The sequence below is a fragment of the Terrapene carolina genome, unplaced genomic scaffold (genome assembly GCF_002925995.2).
Source record: "Terrapene carolina triunguis isolate 2854851 unplaced genomic scaffold, T_m_triunguis-2.0 Scaffold23, whole genome shotgun sequence".
Classification (NCBI taxonomy): Eukaryota; Metazoa; Chordata; order Testudines; family Emydidae; genus Terrapene; species Terrapene triunguis.
This window is the reverse complement of record NW_020664374.1, coordinates 13,264,720-13,278,698: the sequence shown is the minus strand read 5'-3', so window position 1 is coordinate 13,278,698 and position 13,979 is coordinate 13,264,720.

The window sequence follows — 13,979 nt, the reverse complement described above, 5'->3', positions numbered from 1 at the left end:
ACATAAAACAAGTTAATTAACTACAAAAAGATAGATTTTAAGTGATTATAAGTGATAGCAAACAGATCAAAGCAGATTACCTAGCAAATAAACAAAACCACAAACCAAACCTAAAATACTAGATAGATTGGATATGAATTAGCAATTTCTCACCCTGGCTGATGGTACAAGCAGTTCACCAGGTTTCCATACACAGGTTAGAAATCCTTTTAGCCTGGGACCAGCACTTCCCCCAGTCCTCCAATCTTCGTTCCTCAGGTGTTTTCAGGAGTTCTCTTGTGTGGGGAGTGAGGCCCCTGATGATGTCACACCCCACCTTGTATAGCTTTAACATATGGCGGGAATTCTTTGTTCCAAAAACAGTTCCCTGCCCAGTTTGTGGAAAAATACAGGTACCCAAAATGGAGATCGGTGTCATGTGGTCTGGTCACATGCCCTGCTGAGTAATAGCAGCTATTACTTACAGGCTGTCTGGAGCATTCTCAGGAAGGCTCACCAGGTGTGGGATAAGCTTTTTTTTTTTTTTAATAGAGTCATAGACTTTAAGGTCAGAAGGGACCATTATGATCATCTAGTCTGACCTCCTGCACAACGCAGGCCACAGAATCTCACCCACCCACTCCTGTAATAAACCCCTAACCTATGTCTGAGCTACTGAAGTCCTCAAATCATGGGTTGAGCATTGGCCTGCTAAACCCAGGGTTGTGAGCTCAATCCTTGAGGGGGCCATTTAGGGATTTGGGGATTTAGTTGGGGCTTGGTCCTGCTTTGAGCAGGGGATTGGACTAGATGACCTCCTGAGGTCCCTTCCAACCCTGATATTCTGTGCTTTAAAGACTTCAGGGTGCAGCGAATCCTCCAGCAAGTGACCCATGCCCCATGCTGCAGAGGAAGGCAAAAAAAAACAAAAAACAGGGCATCTTCCAATCTGCCCTCGAGGAAAATTCCTTCCCGACCCCAAATATGGCAATCAGCTAAACCCTGAGCATGTGGGCAAGACTCACCAGCCAGACACCCAGGAAAGAATTCACTGTAGTAACTCAGATCCTATCCCATCACAGGCCATCTCCTAAAGCCTATTGTTTTTCCTAATGGCCCATTACCCTGAATAGGCCCTTCACAACCAGCTGTCTAGGCTGGATTGCATCTTGCTTACAGATGATGTCATTCAGGGGTAACTACATTTGAAATACAGATACATAGTCAATGTTCATACCTTTAGATCCAAAATTATACATGCACACAAATAAGATAATCATATTCAACAAATTATAACTTTTCCAATGACACCTTCCATGACTCATCTTGTACAAATTGCATCGTAATTATGTCATAATCATATCATTATCTACAACCATGAAAAATATGGGGTGAAGTGTCACACCCACATCTAGCCAGAAATCAGTGGGGTTTGGGTCAGGTTTTTCTGTAGATACCAGGTTGTGTGGCCAGGCTCATCCCTTGGCCTTTCTGCATCTTCACTGGCCCCACATAGAAAAGACACAATGTGATGAAGAAACAGCTCTCCAAAACCTGTGGAACTTTGGATAAATATTCTGAATGCTTTTACTTCAGAGCCTGTACTACTACCTGTAAATCATATTTTGTAGCTTTCATAGATTTTAAGGCTAGAGGGAACCATTGTAATCGTTTAGTCTGACCTCCTGTATAAGACAGGCCAAACGACTTTCCTGAATTAACTTCTGTTTGAACTAGATCAGTGGTTTTCAACCCATGGGCCGCGGACCCTGGGCCCCTGGGAGTCTACAGACTATGTCTAAGATTTCCAAAGAGGTCCATACCGCCATTCAAAATTTTTTAGGGGTCCACAAAGGAAAAAATGTTGAAAACCACTGAACTAGATCATATCTTTTAGAAAAACCTCCAATCTTGATTTTAAAGTTTCCTGTGATGAAGAATCCATGATCCACCAAAAACTTTAGTAAGTTGTTCCAAAGATTAATTATACTCACTGTTAAAAATGTGCACCTTATTTCTAGACTGAATTTGTCTAGCTTCAACTTTCAACCACTGAATCTTGTTATACCTTTGTCTGCTAGATTGAAGAGCCCTGTATTACAAAATTTCTGTGGCCGTGTCGACTGTGATCAAATCGCCCCTTACCTGCTCTTTGATAAGCTAAATAAGCAAAATATTCTTAGCTCCTTGAATCTCTCACAAGCAGATGTGTTTCCCGATCCATCTCGTGTCTCTTCTCTGAATCCTGGCCAATTTTTCACCTCTTTCTTGAATTGTACACATGAGTACTGCACAGTAGCAATCACACCAGTACCAAATAACAGAGGTAATATAATCACAGTCAACCTGTGGAACTCGTTGCCAGGGAATGTTGTGAGGGCTAAAACTATAACAGGGTTCAAAAAAGAACTAGATAAGTTCATAGAGGTAAGGTCCATCAATGGCTACTAGCCAAGATGGTCAGGGATACAACCCAGTACTCTGGCTGTCCCTAGCCTCTGATTGCCAGAAGCTTGAAGTGGATGACAGGGGATGGATCACTTGATGATTGCCTGTTCTGTTCATTTTCTCTGAAGTATTGGCATTGGCCACTGTCGGAGGATAGGATACTGGGCTACATGGACCATTGATTTGACCCAGTATGGACGTTCTTATGCTCTTATGCTTTCTCTTCTCCTATTCAATATTCCCTGTTTATGCATCCAAGAATCACCTTAGCCCTTTTAGCCAGAGCATTGCACTGGGAGCTCAGGTTCAGCTGATTATCCACATGATAGCCAAGTCTTTTTTAGTCACTGTTTCCTAGGATAGCGTCTCCCATCATATAAGTATGGCCTACTTTCTTTGTTCCTAGATACATACATTTGCATTTATCCTTATTGAAACACATATTGTTTGCTTATACCAAGCTTACAAAGCGATCCCGAGCACGCTGTATTAGTGACCTGTCCTCTTCATTATTTATCACTCCCCAAATCTAGGTTTCATCTATATTTATCAGCATGCTTTTATGTTTTTGTGCAGGTCATTGCTAAAAATATTAAATGGTTCATATAGGGCCATGAACCAATCCCTGGAGTACCCCACTAGAAACACACCCACTTAATGATTCCCCATTTACAATTACATTTTGAGATCTATCAGTAAGCCAGTTTTTAATCGATTTAACGTAGGTTGTGATAGGTTGGGTTTACCACCATAATGCCCCCTTGTGTCAGTGCATGAGGTTGCCATTATCCTCGGCTCCCGTGCCTATTGCAAGCCGACTGCCTCTCACTGTGTCTTTTGTGGCTCAGCCCTCCAGCCAAGTCACATAAAATCCATGCCCTTTTCAGGGCAACAAATGAAAGGTCCAAATGAAAGTTCAATAAATAAATTTCCAAACTAATAACTTCTTATGCTTTGCCTCTTGTCATCTGCTTCTGGGCTTCTTTTCCTGGCCCCTGCAAAGCTTCTCTTACATCTGCTTCTTCCCCAGCAGGATTCATCCACTGCCTCCTTTTGCCGGAGACAGAGCAAGAAAAATTGATCACAGAACTAAAATTAGTGGTTGCTTGGGGGAAAATGACCATTGCATGATTATATCTGTTATGTGCAAACGTAATAAAGTGCCAACCAGTAATATAATAATAATTTAAAGGGGCCAATTCACAAAGCTGAAACAATTATGAGCCAAATCCACTGAGAAATAGAATGTAAACAGAAAAAAGTGAGGATAATTGGAAATGGTTTAAGAACAATTTACTAGATGCCCAAGAAGCCGCAATCCTATAATCAAGAAAGAAGACTACAATGGTTAAAAAAACTAAACCCAAACAAACAAACAAAAACAGTCTGGCTTAGTAGGGAAGTGAAAGCAGCTGTAAAAAATAAATGCAATGTATAACAGATGGGAAAAAAGTGGGAGGTTGATAGCAATGAATATAAATTAGAAGCTAGGAATTGTAGAAAATTGATAAGGGAAGTCAAAGTAGAAAAGGAGCCCTCCATGCCCCGCCGAATTAAAGACAATAAAGAGTTCTTTAAGTACATCAGAAGCAAAAGGAACTCTAATAATGGTGTTGATCCACTATAGATGGGAATGGCAGACTTGTCCATGATAATTCCAGGGACAGTGTAGTACTGGAAGACCTCTGGCATATTACTCAGATTGAAGTCCCCCAATATTACAGAGTTTTTTCCCTACACCTTAATGATAAGTGCTTACGGATCTGCTCATCCTGTTCTCTGGTGTGATTTAATGGTTTGTAGCAGACATCATCTACTACCTCATCTTGTGCTTTACCTGTTAGAGATTTGATCCATAAGAAATCAAGATCATTTGCTTCCATCGGTGACTCAGAAACAGGTATACCATTTTTGACAGAGTCCCATTCCCCCTCTCCTTTCGCCCCCTTAATCCTTCATAAATAGGTTATAACCAGTGATTTTAACATTTCAATCATGCAAATCTTCCCACCAGTATAATAGCCCATGCTTTCAATACTTATGTCCCCTCTCAGTTAGGTCACTGGAAGGAACTGGACAGAGGCATCAGGCTGTCAGAGCAGCAGACTCCATAGTGAGAATCAAAGCACAACTCATAAAAAACTTCCCTTCGACAATAATCCATTGTACAGCTTTTCAGAAATATTACATGACTGGTACTATTTAATATCGTGCTGATTTGCAATATCATATATGATGAAAATTATATCCCTATGTATAAGCAAGTAAAGGGCTAATCTTGCTCCCACTGAAGCCAATAAGAATTTTGCCATTGACTTGAATGGGAGGAGAGAATCAACTTCTAAATTCTTTGAGACAATCATTAGCAACGCTCAGACAGTAAACATTTAATAGGGGAAACTCTTTTTTGCTTCTGCAATCTCCCTTGACTACATAAAAACTAATTCATTTTATTAAGGGGAAATTTGCTCCTTTCAAATCTCCTTCAGGTTCAGCCCTGGTAATTACACTAATTTCATCTGTTTACAATGGCTCCATAAACCTTTAACCGAGAAGGTGAGGCAGTTATTCTTTTCAGGATACAGCTCTACAGAGAGATCCTGACATTACTTATACAAAGGGTACTTCTTGCTTTTCCATAATTTAATTAAGAGATATGAAAAGGGCAATCACTATTCTACCATACATAAAGTCATGGGAAACTCTGCAAGTCAGGGCTCTAGTTCCATTTATTATAGTGGGGTGCGGTAACAGGAGTGTATGTGGTATCTCTGCCTGTTATTAAGTTTCCTGACATTTCCCATTTTAGTTACATATAATTTTGCCAAACTTGAACAGTTTGGTCTGAAATTTTACTAGCTGGGTGTCTGCCTCAGGCTGAATTGTTTTGGAAAAATTTAGACAAAATGGTTCAGCTGCTTCTGAGAACAAGACTAGGACTAGGGTGACATTTTCTTTGAACAGCTGCTCTAGTGCACCCATGCTTTAGAGCAGGGACTTGAAATTTGGCAGCAAGGGGGTGACTGTTGTGTCGGGGATGTGCCTTTTGCCATCCCTGTGAAAACATCTGCCCACATTTTGCCAGGTTATAAGCATTTTAAAAATTGTAGTGTGCACATATTCAGTAGAGACGTCTTCATTTTAGCAGCTAAAATGTCTGAAGATTCCATCTTCAGTGTGCATGGTCGAGCTCTTACAGCTACTGGTGCTGACTGGAATACTCATGCACAATCCACTGAGTGACTGAGCATGCTCCAGCCCAGGGCTAATAGGACTTTCCCTGTAATTGCTGTTTCCCAGGGTGAGGCAGGACACTGGAACTAAGAACGAGGACCCTGTGTCTCCTCTGTTCTCAATAACCCCCCTGCTGGGATCCAGGCTGCATGGAGGAGGAAGCTGCCTGACTTGAATGCAGAAGAGACAAAACCAAGACCAGAGGGAGATGGAAAGGAGTAGGTTGGGACAAGCAGTCTGGTAGACTGGGACACTGGGGGAGAAAAACTGTGACTCGGAATTGGGGGAAGACTGGGACTGAGTGGACAAGGAGACTGAGACCCAGAGGAGACTGGAAGCTAGTGAGCAAAGTGGGGTCTGAGGAAAGACTGGTAGCCAATTGACTGGGGGTGAGGACAGGACACTGAGATTGGGTGAAGACCTGAGGGGAGGATGGAAATTGGTACAGGCTGGACAAGAAGACTGCGACTGGGAAGAAGGAGGGTGGGGAGGGAGATGTATCTGACAAGGGGCTGAGGTGCAGAGAAAGAACTGGGACTGGCTGGGAAAAGAAACTGGGACAAAGGTCCAGGGTTGGGGTATAGGGGGAGGATGAGATTGGATGAGGAGCCTGGGATGGAGACTGGGACTGGGAGCCAGTGGGGGGAGACACCGGTCATATGAGGAGTCAGGAGGGGAGAACTAGAACTAGCTGGGCAAAAAGAGTGAGACTGGGAAGAGTGAGGAGAGGGGGAAACTGGGAATGGGGAGGGGGGAAGATTGGAACTCAGACAGAAAAACTTGAAGAGGGAGAGTAGGATTGGCTGGGCAAGGAGACTGGGCCTAGGATGAGAAACCTGAGGAGTGGAGACAGGGACTGGGTAGGCAAGGAAAAAGGGACTGGAACAAGGAGAAGAGACAGGACTGGGACAGGTTGGAAGGGTCCGGCTGAAGGGGTGAAGCCTGAGTGGAAAGGGCAGAAGAGTCTGTGCCCAGTAGAGCACACCAGAGCCAATAGAATCCAAGATTCCTGAGTCTCACCATTCCTCTGTCATCAGCAAATATCTGTGAAACTCACTGGCAAAGTGTCCTTTCCCCTTCTAGTGCTAGTCCACAAAGAGAAGCTAACTGATAAGCAGTAATAAGTTGTTATCAAGTGGAAGAGGTCTTTGTGGTGGCTCTGAAGGTTCTAACCTTACTAATGACCCATGTGATGCCCCATGATGGAATTTCTGTTTTTTCATTTTGCTTTTCTAAAAACCTTGGAAATTGAACACAAAAACCCTAAAAGAACTTTTTTAAGGTTGCAAAGTCAAGCACTCAAAAGTTAGGAAATGCCAGAATTAAGGTTGCCTGTGCAATCTTAATTTAACCCCCATATATATATGTATTATGCTGCAGTCTGTAACTACAAACTATTTTTTCCCCACGGGATCTTTGCTTCACTCAGTGCACAAGATGGATGGTGCTGCATTAATGAGCAATTATTCAATATTTTGTTTTCTCCTCATGGTTGAATGTATGGCCCGAGGCCTTATTAACTGCACATTATTCAAACCCTGCTCTGAAGACAGAATTATTAAGGCTTTTCTATGGCACTCATCACTGAGGGAGGTAGTGTGGCTAAAAGAACTAAGCACTAGATTGGGATTTAGGAGGCCTGAGTTCTGTTCCCAACTCTGTTGGGAACAGAACTTGTGTGACCCTAAGAAGCCCTCAGTACTAACTGAGGCCGCTGTTGGATGAGCTTGTGTGACTCTAAGAAGCCCTCAGTGCTAACTGTCAAGGGGGCTACAAGAATATCATGGTTGTGGTTTGCCAAAGAAAATCATGTGAGGTCCTAAATGAAAGCCGGGGTCATGCTGGTTATTGATATAATTGTGAAATGTATATACTGATACTATGTAAGGAGTTATGTATGTATACTGAAAATATGTTCTTAGATTTTGTATCACAACAGAGGTGGAGAAACAGGTTTCTTGTCAGACAAGGGATGTTTATTCACCCATCTCTTTGTTGGATATAAATTAAGAACTATAAGCTAACATAATGGTTGCACATTTACATACTAAATTATCAAAGAAATGTGAAGTCAATGGAGCAGCACATAGGAAAGCAAGCCACAGGGATTCTACTGTCTTTGAGTACAGACAATGAATTTTGGGGGTTATAAGTGGAAGGCAAGGAAGATACCCCCTCATCCTGGGCGTAAGAAGTAAATGAGCAGTACATTTACATTCATGAAAATGGGATCCCAACTAGGCTTGGTTGAAAATGCAGCAGAAGACATCTGGGGTGAGATAAGCTGCTAACAGGAGGTTAGCTTGTTCAGTTAAATTTAGTCTCTAGAAGGCATGTTATGATTTTGTTTTATATGTAACCCCTTGTTTTCATTATCCTTACTCACTATCTCTTGAATCTTTGATAATAAACTTATTCTTGTTTTCACTATAATTATATCTTAGTGTTGCAGTATTAAACAAAGTGCTGATCTTGAGTCTCACTCACACTGGTGGCAGGGGAGCTAACAAGATGACTTACAATCCTGGGCACCCTCAGAACTTCAAAAAGGCACTTCACCTTTTTGTGTGACGGGTTCGGTCACAGAGACCCCCTTGGGGCTGTCACCTGATGTGCTGAAGCTACCTCTCAGCCCATTTTCTTTGATCGCTTGGGACTCCAGAACCCTGTCTTGTTGAGCCAGACACGCTAGCCTGCTGCAACACAGACCCAGGGTCTGAACCACGCCCCCAAAGCTGCAGACTTAACTGAAAAGAGCTCAGCAAGTACTCCTGTCTCCAGCATCCAGACACTCAGCTCCCAATGGGATCCAAACCCCAAATAAATCCATTTTACTGTGTATAAAGCTTATACAGGGTAAACTCATAAATTGTCCGCACTCTATACCACTGATAGAGAGATATGCACAGCTGTTTGCTCCTGCATGTATTAAGCACTTGCTCTGAGTTAATTAATAAACAAAAGTGATTTTATTAAGTATAAAAAGTAGGATTTAAGTGATTTCAAGTAATAACAGATAGAACAAAGTAAGTTACCAAGCAAAGTAAAACAGAACACGCATGTCTAAGCCTAATACATTTAAGTAACTGAATACAGGTAAATCTCACCCTCAGAGATGTTCCAATAAGCTTCTTTCACAGACTAGACTCCTTCTTAGTCTGGGCCCAATCCTTTCCCTTGGTACCATCCTTGTTAGTTGCAAGTCAGGTGGTAAGCAGGGGTTTTCTCATGACTGCAGCCCCCTTTGTTCTGTTCCACCCCCTTTTATAGCTTTGGCACAAGGCGGGAATCTTTTGTCTCCCTGGCTCCCCACCCCTCCTTCTAAATGGAAAAGGACCAGATTTAAGATGGATTCCAGTTCAGGTGACATGATCACATGTCACTGTAAGACCGCCTTCTTCATTATCTAATAGCTGGAAGACGCATAGATAGGTAGGAAGGCTTCCAGGTAAACAAACCCATTCACAGTTCATTGATTCTGAAGCACCCTTAATGGCTTCCACTTAACATGTTTACATCAATAACACAAGTTTATATCTTTTTCTCCTAACTCCAGACATAGAAATAATACATGCAAACAAATAGGATGAACACACTCAGTAGATTATAAGCTTTGTAATGATACCTGACAAGAGACCTTTTGCATAAAGCATATTCCAGTTACATTATATTCACTCGTTAGCATATTTCCATAAAACATATGTAGTGCAATGTCACACCTTGTGTCTCAGTTCTCTGTAAAATGGGGCAATACTTAACTCCCTTTGCAAAGAGCTTTGAGATCTACCTATGAAACGTGCTATATAAGAGCTAGGTACTACTATTATTATTATTGTAGTGTCTGAGGGCTGGATTCACAATGGAGACATAGGCATCTAACTGCCCCTTTAGGCATTCAAGTTCCACATACTGGTGCCACTGATATTCACAAAACCCCTGCTCAGCTGCTGCCTAACTCTGTAGGCACCTGAAGTCCCTAGGCACCCAAGTGTCCACTGGTAAAGTCGCCTACATTTCTGCTGGGAGGCATGTGATCAAATAATCACTGGGCAGTTTTAACTTAGACATTGAGCCTGGGACTTCCTTGTTGTCTTATTCCTACTGAGACCGTGGGCTGCATACCACATAGCCAACTGCTTAATCCAGAGTATAAAAGACCATCCAAAGATCGTTTTAAAATAACAATATATTGTATATTTACTTTTACACTGTGGGGTCACTCAATCAGTGCATTCCATTCTTCTTTTGGCTTCAATACATGTAGACTGAACAAATCAGACAAAATGAGGCTCCAAAAAAATCATGATATACAGTACCACTGAAATATGTTTTAGAATTTTAAAAAGAAAGTTTGGATGTCTCCAATACAGGTGGTCCTTGACTTATGCAATTTCTGGGAAGACTATGTGAGAGGGCTCTCAAAGCAACCCTTCGCGAAAAATCCCTTACAATGCCAGTTGTAATGAAGATATCTTTTCAAGCAGTACTCTTGACAATCTTTCTCTCACATGACGTGAGTAACTCTGAATCACTTCTACACAAATTGAATGGGCAAAAGCCCACACTGAGGAGACTGTTCTTTAACTTCATCTATTTTTATTACAGCTTTGGAGAAGCAATATTATAGTTAAGGTTGAGATGGCACTCGCATTCTAAATCCCCATTTTCAGTGGCTTATAATTTTCTCCTAAAGGGTTTGACATTTTGCATGCTTGATTTAGCTCAGGGATCGGCAACGTTTGGCACACGGCTCGCCAGGGTAAGCACCCTAGCGGGCCGGGCCAGTTTATTTACCTGCTGACGTGGCAGGTTCGGACGATCGCAGCCCCCACTGGCCGCGGTTCGCCGTCCCGGGCCAATGGGGGCGGCGGGAAGCCGCGGCCAGCACATCCCTCGGCCCGCTCCACTTCCTGCCGCCCCCATTGGCCCGGGACGGTGAACCCCGGCGAGTGGGGGCCGCGATCAGCCAAACCTGCCGCGTCAGCAGGTAAATAAACTGGCCCGGCCTGCTAGGGTGCTTACCCTGGCGAGCCGCGTGCCGAACGTTGCTGACCCCTGATTTAGCTCATACATGATTAAGTGATTTGTTTTTTCCTTTTGGAAAGTTTCACAAATGCCTGTTAGGCCTCTTCTGAGTTATCTAAACATTAAAAAAATCTCTTTTGTTTGTTTGTTTTCAGATTCACTTCCCCTCCCCCCCCCTCCCGCCCTTTCTGTCTTGGCTAGCCCCAAACTAATTTTGGTTTTAAACACTGAAACTTGGCATGTACTTAGTTGTGAATGGGAAAATGTTTCTTTAATTGGTCAATAAAAAATTGGTTTTGAAATAACAAAGGCCGTCGTCCTGTGGTCCCCATCAAATAAGTGCAGAAGGGATCCTGTGTCCATGGATCCAAGCTTGAAATGGAAGTGCCACCCACTAGTATAGAGTATTAAGTGAATGATTCTACTGTTATATGCCATAGAGTTAATTGAAATTGTTATTGTAGTGTTGCGTTTTTATTTGCTGCGCCGCTTCATTCCCTTTTTAACCAGTTTAACTGTAACCTTATTATATCTCTACTCTTTCACTGTAACCACTCACTTTTAAATAAATATTACTTTTGTTTTCGAAGATTTACTGCTTGACTGTCTATTCTTGATCGGCGGGCTGTCTCCGTATCCTTTCAAGGGAAAGTTAGCTAGCCACGGCTTCCCCTAGAACCTCCTTTAGGGCAGGCCACAACCTTAATTACCGGAATAGATAAATTAAAAATAAAGGTCTTAAATTAAGAGCAGCATTTGTAGGCAACATCATAGGCTTAATACAATTGGTTTCAAATCTTCCGATAACACCACTTTCTCTTCAACCCCATCCAAATCTGTGGGAGAAGTTGGGGCAAGTTACTGCAGACAAAGAGTCATTAATATTTTAAGACTTACTTCATCCTCCTAGACCATATAACCCCACAATGTGAAGGTGATTCTGGGGCAAACATGAGTCAGGGCCCTGGCACTATGGTTCCTGCAGGGGCCATGCAATCCAAGGGAGGCAAGGAGCTGATGTGGTGAATAGCAGACCTCCATGCGGAAGATACTCTGTGTTCACGGAGAGCAAGAAGCTACAAGTTTGCAAAGTGAAGCCCCACCCTCTTTGTCCTTCTGACAGGGAATTAGAAGGGGACTGGAAAGACCAATTTGTGGTTCCACCATTCACTTTCAACTCAATTGCTATTGCAGAAAAAATGCCAAAAATATTGCACTTTCCAGCATTGCTTATACCATAAAAAGTGGGTAAAATAAATGTTTCAGGTCCTCACTTTGTGCCTGAAAGGGGAGCTTGGCACTTGGCAGGGGAAGGGAAAGTTTCAAAATGTGAAATTCTCTCCTCAAACTGCTCCTTTTCTTCTCCCAGCTGCCTTTCTTCATTCTCCCATACAACCCCTCGCAACCCCTATTAACAAAAGGGAAAGAAACAAAAGGCAGAAGCAACAGTGGCCTAAAAGTGAGATTTTTTTTTAATTTTATTTTAGAGAGTGATACTGAATGAAATGTTGTTGGGAAAAAAAAGTTTTGTTACTGCATAAAGACTATATTGTCCCCTTAATCTCAGAGCAAATTTATTGATATGAGTGGGAGATTTACTGTGGAGTGAGGGAACTATGAAGTCCAGAAATTACATCTCACTCCCTGGATCACATTTAAATATGGACTCTCGGCCTCTCCTCCAATGAGTTTGACATCCCTGCTCTAAAGTCTTGTATACACTCAATTTGTGTACCAATTTAACTAAACAGGTGTAGAAACAGATTTAGTTAAATCTCTGCAACCCGTCTAGTGTAGGGTCTTAATCCTATAGTAAGAGTACTACTGTTACTCCTTAGCCTAAGAAAAGAAAACACCATGCAAAGCATTTGTTTTACCATTTGCAACTACAAATAAGAAGGATAATGTACTCTGTAAATAGAAAGTGATAAGACTTCTTTTAAAGACAGAGTGTAGCGGGGTGGTCACCCGCTCCTGCCCTGAAGGGCTTGAAATCAGCCCTTAGAGAGGGCTGCAGCTCTGAATGCTGGGCTGATTGGGGAAGCAGCCGCAGCTGGGCCACGCCCCAATCAGGGCCCAGCTGGCCTTATAAAGGCTGGGAACCAGGAGCAAGGACTCAGTCTCTCTCTGCATTCAGAGAGAGAAGGGCCTGGCTGTAGGGAGCTAGAGACAGAGTACCTGAGTGGAGCAGGGCTGGGGAAAGGCAGAGGAGCTGGGGAAGCCCCAGGCTGTGGCCTAGCAGAAGGCTAAGGGGTACTGGGGGTTGCAGAGGGCAGCCCAGGGGTAGGCCAAGGCAGCAGGTCCAAACCCAACCTTGCCAGTGATAAGTAGGCTGATACTGCAGTCTGCCCCAGGGCGTGGGGCTAGATGATGACTGGCAGTAGCCTTATACTGAGGCGAGGTGGGGGTTCCCTGAGAAGGGGAGACCCTAAGACTGAGGAGTTACTGCTAGGGGGCAGCACCCCAGGTACAAGGGCACCAGGGTCCAGGGAGGAACACGGGGGCCAGAGGACAGGCAGATTACACTGGTCTACAATTTTTGAGAAGTCGTCTGCTTCAGAGATAAAATGTGCTATTTATTATGTATTTTGATGTGCTGAATTCAAATATGACAATTAAAACAACTGATTGGCTACTGTTTCTAAGATATTTAAGTTTTTACATTTTATGTCTATGTATATTGTGTAGATAGTAGAGTTTTAATCATAAATTGTAAACCTAGGTCTTTTCATGTGTTTATGGTTGCTTTACATGATAATATTTCACCTGTCCTGTTTATGTAACACTTTAAAAATCAGCAAAAGGGTTATATAAATAAAATTGATTATGAAACAAAAGGCAAAAAACTATTATGTACATAGTTTAGTCCTATTCAGTGTCTACTCGGCGCTTCTTGGCTTGTCTCTTGTATTCATTAAATGGAGCATCTCTTGTCACTGTCCAGCAATAGTCTGCAAGCATCGATGGGCTCCATTTGCCCTGATAGTGTTTCTCCATTGTTGCAATGTCCTGATGAAATCGCTCGCCGTGCTCGTCGCTCACTGCTCCGCAGTTCGGTGGAAAAAAATCTAGATGAGAGTGCAAAAAATATATCTTTAGTGACATGTTGCAACCAAGGCTTTTGTATGCCTTGAGGAGGTTTTCCACCAACAACCTGTAGTTGTCTGCCTTGTTGTTTCCGAGAAAATTTATTGCCACTAACTGGAAGGCTTTCCATGCCGTCCTTTCCTTGCCATGCAGTGCATGGTCAAATGCATCATCTCGAAGAAGTTCACGAATCTGAGGAGCAACAC